We start from the raw sequence: 12,874 nt of genomic DNA, 5'->3' as shown, positions 1-12,874 counted from the left end.
CTTTATAAATTTGAAATCAATATTCTTTTTTTTAATGGAAATTTCCCAATTCCTTCAATGTTTCCTCATTTTGAAAATCAAGTTTAGGGTCCATCAGTAAAATTGAGTTCCAGGATATGTTTATTTTGATTCCCATGCTAAAACACCCTTTAGATAAATGTATATTTTGTAGGTGCTATTTTTCTATTGACCTATCAAATAATTTTTAGAAAAAAAGTCTATTCTTGAAATACTGAATTACCATGCACAGATCTCGGGAGTTTTAGCACTCTCCTCACCATGGGTTTTGTAGACACATATCTCCCTACTATTTTGTGATCAGACTCCACGAACTCTGCTGCGGTGCATTCCGCCCGCACCCTCAGCCTCAGCTCTTCATGACTATCAGAAAGAGATTTCTGTTCACTTTCCATTTGTCCAGTTGCAGAGTTCTCAGTGTGCAAAAGTATAGCCACAGGAGGCACTTACCTTTCCAGGGGCTGCAAACCCCATTGTGAGACCAGGTCTCTTAGAGAAATAGAATCAGGTGCCTACATTATGTGATTTGGGGGCATTGTAAGTCCCACTCAACTACCACACCATTTATTCCCTCTTCAGTGGTGTCCTGGGCTGTTCTTTCCATGTGGTAGTAAATATTCCACTGTGTTTTTTGGGTCTCTTCTCCAGAGTGGTTGTGTGAACTGTCTAGGGCACCCATTCTCTCTCAATAAGACATTCTGCTGCAGGTTCCCTCCCTCTTCTCGGGAGGCAGAGCTTGCTAAAGCAGAGTCCTGAAATTGGCAGCAAGGACACAACATTTCTCTTGTATCCTTTCAAGCTGGAATTACATCCTGATTCTCAAAAAAGCCCGATTTTCTTCTGAGACTCTCATTTATTTCAGATAGGGGGTACTTTTATGAAGCATAGTGCCAGGCACCAAGGAAGACATAAGGATAACCACTACATGGAGCCTACCACACTATGGGCCTGGACCATGCACACACAATAAACCCACAGAAGGAAACACAAAGCAGAATGAAATATAATTATGACAAAATGGAAAAGGAGAAGGGCATGAGGGAACTAGAGAGCTTCATGAAAATGGCATTTGACCTGAACCTTGAAATCACAAGATTTCAATACCATAGAAGAGAAAAGAACACTCTAGGCTGAGACCAAAATGGACAAAGTCCTAAAGTATGACAGAGGGTATATTGGTAGAAGAGCATAGTCCAGGGTAGAGGTGAGGATTCAAGGTAAAGGGACCAGAAAGGAAACGTGAAGCCCATCAAGGGAGACCATGGAAGGCCTTGAAACCAACTATTTTGTTGGCAGAATGTTGGTTCTTTATCGTCACTGTGATCCTAGAGATTCAGACTCAGTCAGTAGGACTAGGAATCTGCATTTCCATCAGACAATGGAAATTTTGATTCAGAGGTCCCAGGACCAACAGACTTTAGACAACATATAGCAGCAGGGAGGTACGTTAACAGTTTTGGAGCAGGAAGTGTCACAACCCAACTCAAGTTTCAGACACACAACTTTGCAGTGGATACAGCATGGATTGCAGGTACAAGAGCATGCAGGTGGAAGGTCTAGGTGTTTCTGGGTCTGGGGCACACCCTGGGGACCAAAGAGGTCACAGAGAAGGAGGCACTGGAGCAGTCATGGCTCTGAGGTGTGGCAAGAGAGGGAGACACCAGACATACTGAGAACGAGGAACAGGAAATGATGACAAAGGAGTGACATTTAGGATGGAGGGTGTTAATTCTGTCTTGGGAATTTGGGCTTGAGGCACCAGATATGTTTGGGCCGATTATGCTATAAAAAGTAGTTGGAATTCAACTTTGGAAGCAGGTTAGGTAGGGGATAAGGCATATATGGCCTACTGGCAGACAGGGAGATAGTGGAGTACTCTTTAACTATCTTAAACATAGTGGATATTTCAGTTAACAGCAGGCTTCTCTATTTGCCTGCCCCAAACTTGTAAGGTTGGGGGCAGTGGGAGGTCAGGAGGAACTAGGTTTCCTCTGACCATGGATGCTGATCACTTCCCTCCAAGGAGGTTTCATTCAGTGTGGCTGTGGAGTGGCTCTGGGTGGGAACGACCCAAGGTAACTTCCTTTAAAGGCTGCTGTAGGTTCCTTTGTCCTGGAAGGTAGTGCTGCTCTATGCCATGCCCAGTCAGGGCAGACTTGTTGGGAGTTGTGAGGGAAAGAAGGAAAACAGGTGCCAAGTGTGAGCAGGCAAAGGAGGGAAGATGGGGGAGCTTCCTATGAATACCGTGACTTTTAGGAGGATTCTTCTCCCAAACTGTTTTTGAAACATGAAACTGTTCTGCCTTGCCCTGGAATGAGGGCGTCTGGGAGCCAAGCATTTAGTCAGGGACCTGTTTGCATGGTCTAGGTGGATTGTGGGGATCAGTGTTCTGTGACAAACTGCAAAGAAGCCGACCTAACACCTTGTCTACAGCTTACTACGTGCGTTTTTTTTTTTCCACTGATTCCTCAATCATGTTTCACTACAACCTGATGGAGAAGTGAAGCAGACATTATGATCCCATTTTTAGAGATGGACACATTGAGATATATGGGGTTATTAGAGGTGCCTGATGTCAACAGAAAGAACTGAACAGTGAGGACAGCCCTCAGCCACATTCCTCATTATGAAATGAGCCCAAAATGATCAATATTGAAACAAACGTTCAGCTTCATTAATAACCTCTCTGTCTGGAAAATTCTTTGCACTTATTTGTGCCTGCTCTCTGCCTTTCATCAGGTGTTTATTCAAAGAGCACCAGGCAGGGGAACTCTCCAAGCCAACACTAAGACACTTGCCTAATCTTCCCACGTGGCTCTTCACAATCTACTTCTGTAACTTGACTTTTTTCTTTTTAAACTTTTTAATTTTAGATTTAACAGAAGAGTTGCAAAAAATAGTACAGAGAGTTCCCATACACCTTTCATCCAGCTTCCCCTTAGGTTAACATTTTATTTATGTATTTATTTACTTACTTACTAACTTAGTTACTTACCTATTTATATTATGTTCAGTTAGCTACTGTATAGTAGTACACTGTTAGTTTTTGATGTAGTGTTCAATGATTCATCAGTTGCGTATAACAGCTAGTGCTCATCACAACATGTGCCCTCTTGATAACCATCACCTGCCTACCCCATCTCCCCACCTGAAACCCTCTGAAACCCTCAGTTTGTTTCCCAGAGTCCAGAGTCTCTTATGGTTCATCTCCCTCTCTGATTTCTCATCCTTCAGTTTTCTCTCCCTTCCCCTATGTTCCTCTGTGCTATTCCTTATGTCCCACATATGAGAGAAACCATATGATTAATGTCTTTCTCTGCTTGACTTATTTCACTCAGCACAATCCCCTCCAGTTCCATCCATGTTGATGCAATTGGTGGGTAGTTATCCTTTCTGATGGCTAAGTTCTATTCCACTATATATATGAACCACATCCTCTTTATCCATTCATCTGTTGAAGGGCATCTCGGTTCCTTTCATAGTTTGGCTATTGTGGACATTGCTTCTATGAACACTGGGGCAAAGGTGCCCCCCCCCTTTTTTTTACTACATCTGTACCTTTGGGGTAAATACCTAGTAGTGCAATTTCTGGGTCATAGGGTGGCTATATTTTTAACATCTTGAGGAACCTCCATACTGTTTTCTTGAGTAGCTGTACCAGCTTGCATTTCTACCAACAGTAAGAGGGTTCCCCTTTCTCTACATCCTCGCCAACATTTGTTGACATTATTGATGGCTTATCTCAGCTTACTAAAGCGTGAGCCCCATGAAGATAGGGACTTTGATGCTCTTGCTGATTGGCATAGCCAGCGCATAGAACAATTTCCACCCATATTAGATACTCGATCAGTGTTTTCTGAATAAATAAGCAAATGATCACTAAAAAGAGAAAGTTCATACCCATTTAAATGAGATCAAAGACAAACCATATGAGACCCTTGACTCTGAGAAATAAACTGAGGGTTGCAGAAAAGGAGGTGGGTAGGGGGATGGGGTAACTGGGTGATGGGAATTAAAGAGGGCATGTGATATGATGAGCATTGGGGTGTTATATTCAATTAATGAATCACTGAATATTATATAAAAACTAATGATGTACTATACCTTGGTTAATTGAATTTAAATAAAAAATAAAAAAAATAATAAATGATACTTTATGAAACAACATCTGTATGGCTGAAATAAACAGTCTTTCTAAAAAGCAACTGAACATTCTTGAAAAATGTTTATCTCAGCATTTGTTACATAAAGCTTGGAATTAATTTAAATATCTAATCATTGAAGAGCAATTAAATATATGTTAGTATATTCACAGAGTTGGGAAATTTATTTATGAAAATTTTTGTTAGTTTGGGGGAAATGCTTATGATATAAAGTTAAGGGAAAAGAGCAGAATGCAAAATCGTATGCCTGATATAATCTTAACTGAGAAAAATGCACAAGAGTTAGGGAAAACCCCAACATGTGCGGTGAGGTCACACATTATTTATATAAATTGTTTTTATCTCCATTTTTTTCTGATGTTTACACTTTTAGGGGCATAGAAAGATATTATAATAAAAACCATCAAACAGTTTCTTAAGAACAGAAAATTAACACATATTAAGATTCACTGACCATGTTGATTTCTGTCAAATGCTGTGACAGTATCTCTTGACCTCCACTTTTACTCAATCCCTCAATCTATGCCAGCCCTCCATTTTCTTCCTTCTTACTATTAAGTTCATTTCTTAAACACATCTTTGATGCAAATTACTCCTATTTTCACATATGTGTTTTTTCTGGGTTGCTTGCAATCTGGTTTGAGTTGAAGTTCTTGGCAGGGAAATATAGAACTTCATTGTCAAAATTCGAAGATGATATTCTGGGTTAGGTATTTTGGGGAAATACAAAGATATATTAGAGCATGGTTCCTTTCCTTAATAAATTTTCAGTTGGGAGCTCTAGTTCTTCGGTCTTTGCCTTGGAGGAACTACTTTTATTAAACCACCAATGATATTTATGGCAAAAATCCAAAGGCCTCATCTCTTTTCTGAGCTTCTGGGCTTCTGAGTTTTGTTGCTTAAACTGACCAGCCCCTATTCTGTGACATCCCACCTAGTCTGGTCTTCAGCAGGAGTCTGCACCCTTAATCGTAGCTTTCATAATCCTTTGGGCTCTAACAGAACTCCTTTCCTGCTTCTCAGAATCTCTAGGGCTCATAGCTCTCTTGAATCAACCCCAATTATCTGACCAAATACTTCAAAGATGTTTATCTTCATGACACCAATTACTCTCATAACCTTGGGCCCAGTGGCCTATGCTGCCCTCTTCAACCAAAAAAAATAATCCTCAAAGTTTGCCACTAACCTCAACCATACCCCTGTCTCCTAATGATTCAAGTGCTCTGTCTTTAGCAGGAAAAGGCAGGTCTCTCTGCATCTGGGAATATTTTCTTCACAGCCATAATTCAACCATTCAACCACAGCTTTCTACTTCCTCTTCCTGGACTAATCCTGTCTGTTCTACTCACCTTGATAGGCTGTCCCTTTTCTTTACACAAAGTCGTATCTTAGAATATGTGTAATACCTATGGGCATGGTTTTTTTTTTTTTTTTTTTTGAGGGTACAGTGATACGTAACTTTTTAAAAAAAAATTTTATTTTTAATTTTTTCAGTGTTCCAAGATGGGTTTTTTTTTTAAGATTTTATTTTTTTATTTGAGAGAGAGAGACTTGTGGAGACAGAAAGAGACAGAGAGAACAAGAGCAAGGGGAGGGGCAGAAGGAGAGGCAGGCTGTCTGCTGAGCAGGGAGCAGGACACAGGGCTCTATCCGGGACTCCAGGAAAATAACCTGAACTGAAGGCAGACACTTAACTGACTGAGCTACACAGGTGTATGGGCATGGTTTTTTAAATTGATTTTTATTTATTTAATTTAAAAACCACTTTATTGAGATATGATCAACATGTAAAAAGCTATACATATTTAATGTATATGACTTGAGTTTGGGGGTAGGTATACATCTATGAAAATCATCATCACGATCAAGGATGTAAATACATGCATCATCTCCCGAAGTTTCCTCTCATCCATTACTATTGTTGTTGTTGTTGTTATTGTTATTGTTATAATTTTGTGATAAGAACACTTAACATATGGGATGCCTGGGTGGCTCAGTTGGTTAAGTGCCTGCCTTAGGCTAAGTTCATGATCTCGGGATTCTGGGATCCAGTTCTACATCAGGCTCCTTGCTCAGTGGGAGCCTGCTTCTCCCTCTGCCTGTCGCTCCTTCTGTTTGTGCTCTCTCTGTCTCTCTTACTAATAAATACAATCTTTTAAAAAAATTGAACATTTAATATAAGATCATCCTTTTGGCAAACTTTGAGTATGCAGTACAGTATTATTAGCTATAGGCGCTATGCTGTGTAATGGAACTCTAGAACTTACTCATCCTTCAGGAAACTTTGTACCCTTTGACCACCACCTTATTCTATCCCCCTCCTCCTGTCTTCTGGCAATTTCCATTCTACTTGCTGCTTTGATCAGTTTGACTATTTAGAATCTAATTATTATTGAGGTCATACAGTATTTGTCTTTCTGCATCTGGCCTATCTCGGTCTAATGTCCTCAAGACCCATCCATGCTGTCACAAATGGTAGAATTTCCTTCTTTTTTAAAGGCTGAATAATATTCCGTTGTATGTATATACCACATTTTATTTATCCATTCAATATAGGCATGTTTTTAATATTTGTTTTGTGTATTTCTCTTGTAATATCCTTCTTCCATCTAATAAGTTCTAAGGGCAAAAGTTGTGTTTCCTGTGTCTTTATTATTTTCCATAGGATTTAAATTAGCACTCTGTACAAAGTAAGCTGCTGACAGGAAAAATGAGAATTTGGGGAATTTTTCAAATAAATGTTACTTTTTCAACCTGCTATTGAGACAAATAAGATATTTGCGTTTGCACTATCTTAACGGTCCATCTACACAGGCCAAATTCAGGTCCTTTTTCTCTTATATTTCATTTTATCTCCATAGAAACCTCAGAGATACATTTTACTTGACTCTCAACCTTTCCAGATGGTATCCAACTCCACCAGAGTAAGATTAAGCATCTCTGTATCCAACTCTTTCCCTTTTGTTTTTCGGACAGCAGATCACCAGAGATTTTTTTTTTGATGTTTCCTCAGCCTTTCCTTATTTTTCATGGCTTTGACACTTTGATGGTGCAAGTGAGTTCGTAGAATTTCTAAAAATTTGGATTTGTCTGAAGTTTTCTCATTATTGATTCTATTGAAGTGATGTGTCTTTGGCAGGGAACCCATGGAAATGCTGCATTCTCCTATGTGCATCTTATCAGGGGTGCACCAGCTGACACATCTTCTTGGTGATGTTTCCTTAAGCACTTTGTTAAGGTGGTTGCAGAGTTTCTTCACTGCAAAGTTACTATTTTTCTCTAACTGATCAATATCAATATCAATATCTTTGGGGAAATAGGTTAAGACTGAAAATATCCTGTTTCTTCTCAGGCTTAAAAAATCAGTGATTTTTGTATGCATCAGAGAATCTTGCTTGCAATGATTATTAGGATATTTGTCTATTGGGGATTTTATATTTCCCTTATTTCTTCCATATTTATTAACTTGAATTCTTATGTAAGGAAGAGTTGCTCCTTCTCTGTCACTTATCTGTCTATCTACATCACTATAAACCCATGAATATTTATTTTTTCTGTGGATTAGAATACATTCTCTCTAATTTATGGATTAGAATCCATTATTTATTTGTGAGATTATCCGTTAAACTCAAATTATTCTAATCTTTGCCAATGGGAGCTCATTCAAATTGTCTCTTGTTCCTTCCCTTTCTTTTTCAAACACTTCCTATTTTCTGGCCCTGCAAGTCTCAGGTGTATCTGGCATTTTCCTTACTCCAAACCTGGAATCAACCACTTCTTTTATTTAAATTTAATTCCAGTATAGTTAATAGTACAGTGTCATATTAGTTTCAGTAGTACTATATAGTGGTTCAACAATTCCAAACATCACCTGGTAGTCATCACAACAAGGGCACTCCTTAATCCCCAAAACCTACTTAACTTTCCCTCACCTCCTCCCCTCTGGTAACCATCAGTTTGTTCTCTACAATTGAGTCTATTTGTTGCTTTGTCTCTTTCTCTTTCTTCCCCTTTGTTGGTTTGTTTTGTTTCTTAAATTTCACCTGTGAGTGAAACCATATGGTATTAGTCTTTCTCTGATTGACTTATTTCATTTAGCATTATACTCCCTAGTTCCACCCGTGTTTTTGCAAATGGTAAGATTTTATTCTTTTTAATGGCTGAATTATATTCCATTATATATGAGAGTCAACCACTTCTCCACAAAATCCATCCTTACATTTTAAAATCTCTGCTTCCCCATCATAGCTGCATTCTAGCCACCAACTTCTTGTGGAGACTTTGGCCCCAGGAGAGTGGGGACCTTGCTTGTCTGGTCATGGCTATTTTCATACCACCCAAAGCAGCCCCTGACACAGTTTAGGAGTCCACTCTTATCTCCTTTGGGGACTTCTCTTTACTCATTAGAGAGTTCTGGTGGGTGGCCATCAAAGAAATTGTGGCTTGAAGCAATTCCAGCTTTTGCCAGCCTGGGGAGCTTGAAACTAGGAATCAAATCTCTATACTCATTTTTCTAAGACCAGTTTTTAATGTAGCAGAATTTAGAAGAGCATAAGTCACTCCATATACTTGAATGCTACTTCAAGCAGTCAGGAAACAGGAATATGTTGTAGGACATCTCAGTAACTATTTATTCATTATGCATGGTATATAATATGCAGTATTGACACAAATTCCAAATAATTCATTGGCACACACTCACCAAATTTATAAGCCAACAGTTGAGAGCCAGGCTGTTCATTCAGGTTGTCAAAGATGTACAAGAGTATTTGGAGTAAGGATGACTCCAAATAACAAGGTATGAAGTATTATAGCTGCTTATTGTTGTTAAACTCATCGAAAATAAAGTACTTTAAAATTAATCTCATTGACAAAACATTCTAACTAAATGAATGTTTCAAAAATAAATTCTGAATGGCATAAGATAGGTCAGAACAATCTCTTCATTTGCTATTATTGCATTGTTAAACCAAGGAGTTTCACTGCTTGGATTCATGAAGATTGATGAATTGTGGCATATGACAATGTAAATAATAGTTCTATATACCTTACAATGAGGAGCCAAAGGTTTTGCTATCTTACGGAATTGGTAATTGTCAGTCCTGGCTCCCAACTCACATTGCAATATTGCAAGATAACAACTAGGAAGCTATTTGAGTTTTTGGACTCACCTTTGGGAGCTAGAAGTAAAAAAAAAAAAAAAAAAAAAAAAAAGGGCGGAGTTGAAAGAAACACTCTTATGTTCAAATCCCAGCTCTGCCCCTTACTAACTGCACTTCCTCAGGCAATCATTTAACTTTTCAGTCATCTGTGAGATGGTGATAATATCACAGTTCCTTCCTTTAAGTCTTATTCATTAGGCACCTACTATGTGTCATGTATGTTAGACCCTAGAGAGATAGAATAACGAGTAGTAGGCAAGAGAGGTGAATTCCTCCTCTCATGGGTCTATATAGACCCATGGACATTTATTTTATTCTATGGATTAGAATCCAATATTATGATTATAATTATTTTTCTTCTCTCAACTCTTCCTGCTTTTGCCATTGGCTTCATCAGGTTGAATTTTGAGCCCCTTTGGTTTGTCCCCATCCGTTTTTGAGTGCTTTGCTCTTTTCCAACTCCATAGGAGAAGATAAAATGTTAAAAGAGCAATTACAACAACTCAGCACTACCATGCCTGAGGTGCTTTCACCTAATAGGACTGACTATACTCTAAGCCTGTGGAATAAAGGAAGGGCTAGGGAGCTGGGAATAGTAAGACTGGTGCCTATTCTTGTGTACCATGCACAGGGGAGTGGACAGAGTGTGCAGGGGAACTGAAAGAAAGATGCAGACTGAGTGCTAGTGTGGCATGTGGCCAGAAGACAGCCAAGCGGGGCTAGATGCTGCAAAGGGTGTTGGAAGTCAAGTTAAGGAGCTCAGACATCATTTTAAGGGCAACTGAAGCTTCTAAGCATTTTAAACATGGAAAATTTTAGGATTAAACTAGATTATACCTAAGATAATGTTTTGCATATAAGAAGCATTCAATAAAGGGTGACTACAGCTGCCATCCTGCTGCCATATCTACTGATACTGTTGCTACTATAATTACTGTTGCTGCTACTACTATTACCACTACCACCACCACGGCCACCTTTACTGCTGCTATTGTACTACAACTATCCCTGCTACTACCACCACCACTGCTACTGCTTTTACTGCTACTACTACTACCACTGGCATTGTTGTTACTATTATTGCTACTTCTGCTGCTGCTGTTGCTATGACTATTACTACTTTTATGCCTTTATCCCCATTTGGGAAACTATAACCAAAGTTTTTTGTTGTTTTTTTTTTTAAGATTTATTTTATTTATTTGAGAGAGAGAGAGAGAGAGAGCAAGCAGGGAGAGGGGCAGAGAAAGAGGTAGGGAATACTCAAGCAAGCTCTCACTGAACATGGAGCTTGATGCAGGGCTTGATCCCACAACTCTGAGATCGTGACTTGAGACAAACTTAAGAGTTGGATGCTTAACTCACTGAGCACCCCAGGAGCTCCCAAAGTTTTGCTTTTAGTGAACTCTTTGCATGTCTGAAGGCCTCCAAATTGGATACTAGCCACTCCATTACCCCCTCTGTTTATTTATAGGGAACTTGTTCAGACTCAATGGATGTAGTATGTGAGAGTCTGGGGAGTTGGTCCAAGGTCCTTCCAGATTTGAAGGAGCTCCAGTCTGGAGAAGACTGGTCTAGACGTGAAGTTAGGACTCCACCTGAATCTTTATTACCTGCTACCATGTTAGTCTTTGGTTCATAAAAAGGTTATTTCAATCCAAATACATTTGCTCCCTCAGTAAGCTTGTGTTGAGTATCTACCACATGCCAAGTACTATTCTAGGGGCTGGTATACAGTTAGTATAGGGTAAATGCTGGCACCCTCAGAGCTTGCATTGTTAGTGAGCAGAGCATGAAAGGGGTGTCAAAATAATATATTAGAATATCTCTTTTGATTTGTTTTAATGTTGAACTCATCCTTAGCCTAGTGACAATGGCCCCATTTTGGCCACCCAGGTGGCCACGATGCTCTCTGATCCATACAGGGGTGTCGTAACAGGAGGTGGGCCTTCTTGAGGCAGACACTGGTAATGATAACTTCCTTGGTGATCATCTCAGTGCACTGCAGGGACCTCCTTAAGAGGATTTGCAGGTAAAATCTTCTGGTGTTAAGTAGACAGCCCCAGAAAGAACTATTTGCCAAGAAACTATGAACAAAAGGCAGTAGTAAAAAAGAGCAAGCAAATAGAAAATGGCAGAGCCTGTTTTCCTAAGTAAAATCTCTTTGTCAGCTGTCTTTTCAGATTAAAAACATTAGGTACTAATATGACAAGATCTGACAAGAAATCAACCTGCCACATTTAAGAGTCTCATGAATGGGATTAGTATCTCACAAAAGACTCCAGCACCTTCTATCATGTGAAGACACAGTAAAGCCAGGAAGAGGGTTCTCACCAGACATCAAATCTGTTGGTGCCTTGATCTTAGGTTTCCTAAACTCCAGAAACATGAGAAATAAATGTTTATTGTTTAAGCCACCAAGTCTGTGGTAGTTGGTTACAGAAGCTCAAGTAAATGAATACAATATATTTCCACCCTCTGTCATTAACATTGAACTTCATACTAGATATACATTTTACTCTAAGATATTAGCTAGTGATTTCAATCCTATCCCCGGGGGTGAGAAGTGTGAGCTCAAGCTTTTTCTCCCTCGACAGAGATGCATTATGTAAAAGTTTGAAGTACACTGGCTTAGAATCACCCCAGTCTTACACTCATCAAATGTATGATTCATTTGATAACACTTATGCCAGGCAACATGTTGGAAGCTGAGGGTGCTGAGATGAGTAAGACACCAACCCCAGCCTCAAGGGGCTTTCACACAGGCACACACACTGCATAATACAGTGTGACATGTGAAATGCCAGTAAGTTCCTGAAGGATGAAGTTCTGTGGGTGCAACAAATGATGTGGTGGGGAAGCAGGGAGGGTTCAGGGGATAAGGAGTTAAGTCCTAGAGGAGATGGGGCTTAGTTGCCTCCCTCTGAGACAGGCTTCTCCCATGAAACAGAAGCAGGCCACCCTGAGGTGTCAGTTCACTCAGAATCAAGGAAGATCTAGGATGTACAGCATACTTCAGGGACAGCAACATGTCCCAGGAGGGAAGCTGGCAACCTGCAGGCTATTGACAAGGGTACATGTTTATGGCCACCAGACTCTGTCAAATTGTTCCCCACACATCCCATTGCCCAGGGGCCACACAGCCTCTCCTAGGGAGCTGTAGGACTGTAACAAATGCCTGATGAACTTCCCAGAAATTACTTACAGACCTTGTGGTTTCCAGGTGAATCTCACTGTCCTGGGAAGGAGAGTGCCACACATCTGTATGAACATACTGGCTTCATGGGGAGCCACCTAAATTGCAGTTTCTTTCACCTCAGTCCTACCCCCAGACCCTCCCCCGGAGGCCACTACAACTGTGATCTGGGCCCCTCATTCTCTTAACTATTTCTAGCCTTTATATGTCCATGTGTGAAGAAAAGATTAAAATTTTTGTTTTTAAAGATTATAAAAATTATATTCATAACATTTTCTTTTATAGAAAAAAGTAAATATGACAAAATATTAAATTACTAATTCTTATAGTAGGAACCT

The sequence above is a fragment of the Martes martes genome (genome assembly GCF_963455335.1).
Source record: "Martes martes genome assembly, chromosome: 6".
Classification (NCBI taxonomy): Eukaryota; Metazoa; Chordata; class Mammalia; order Carnivora; family Mustelidae; genus Martes; species Martes martes.
Note: the sequence above shows the minus strand (reverse complement) of the source record.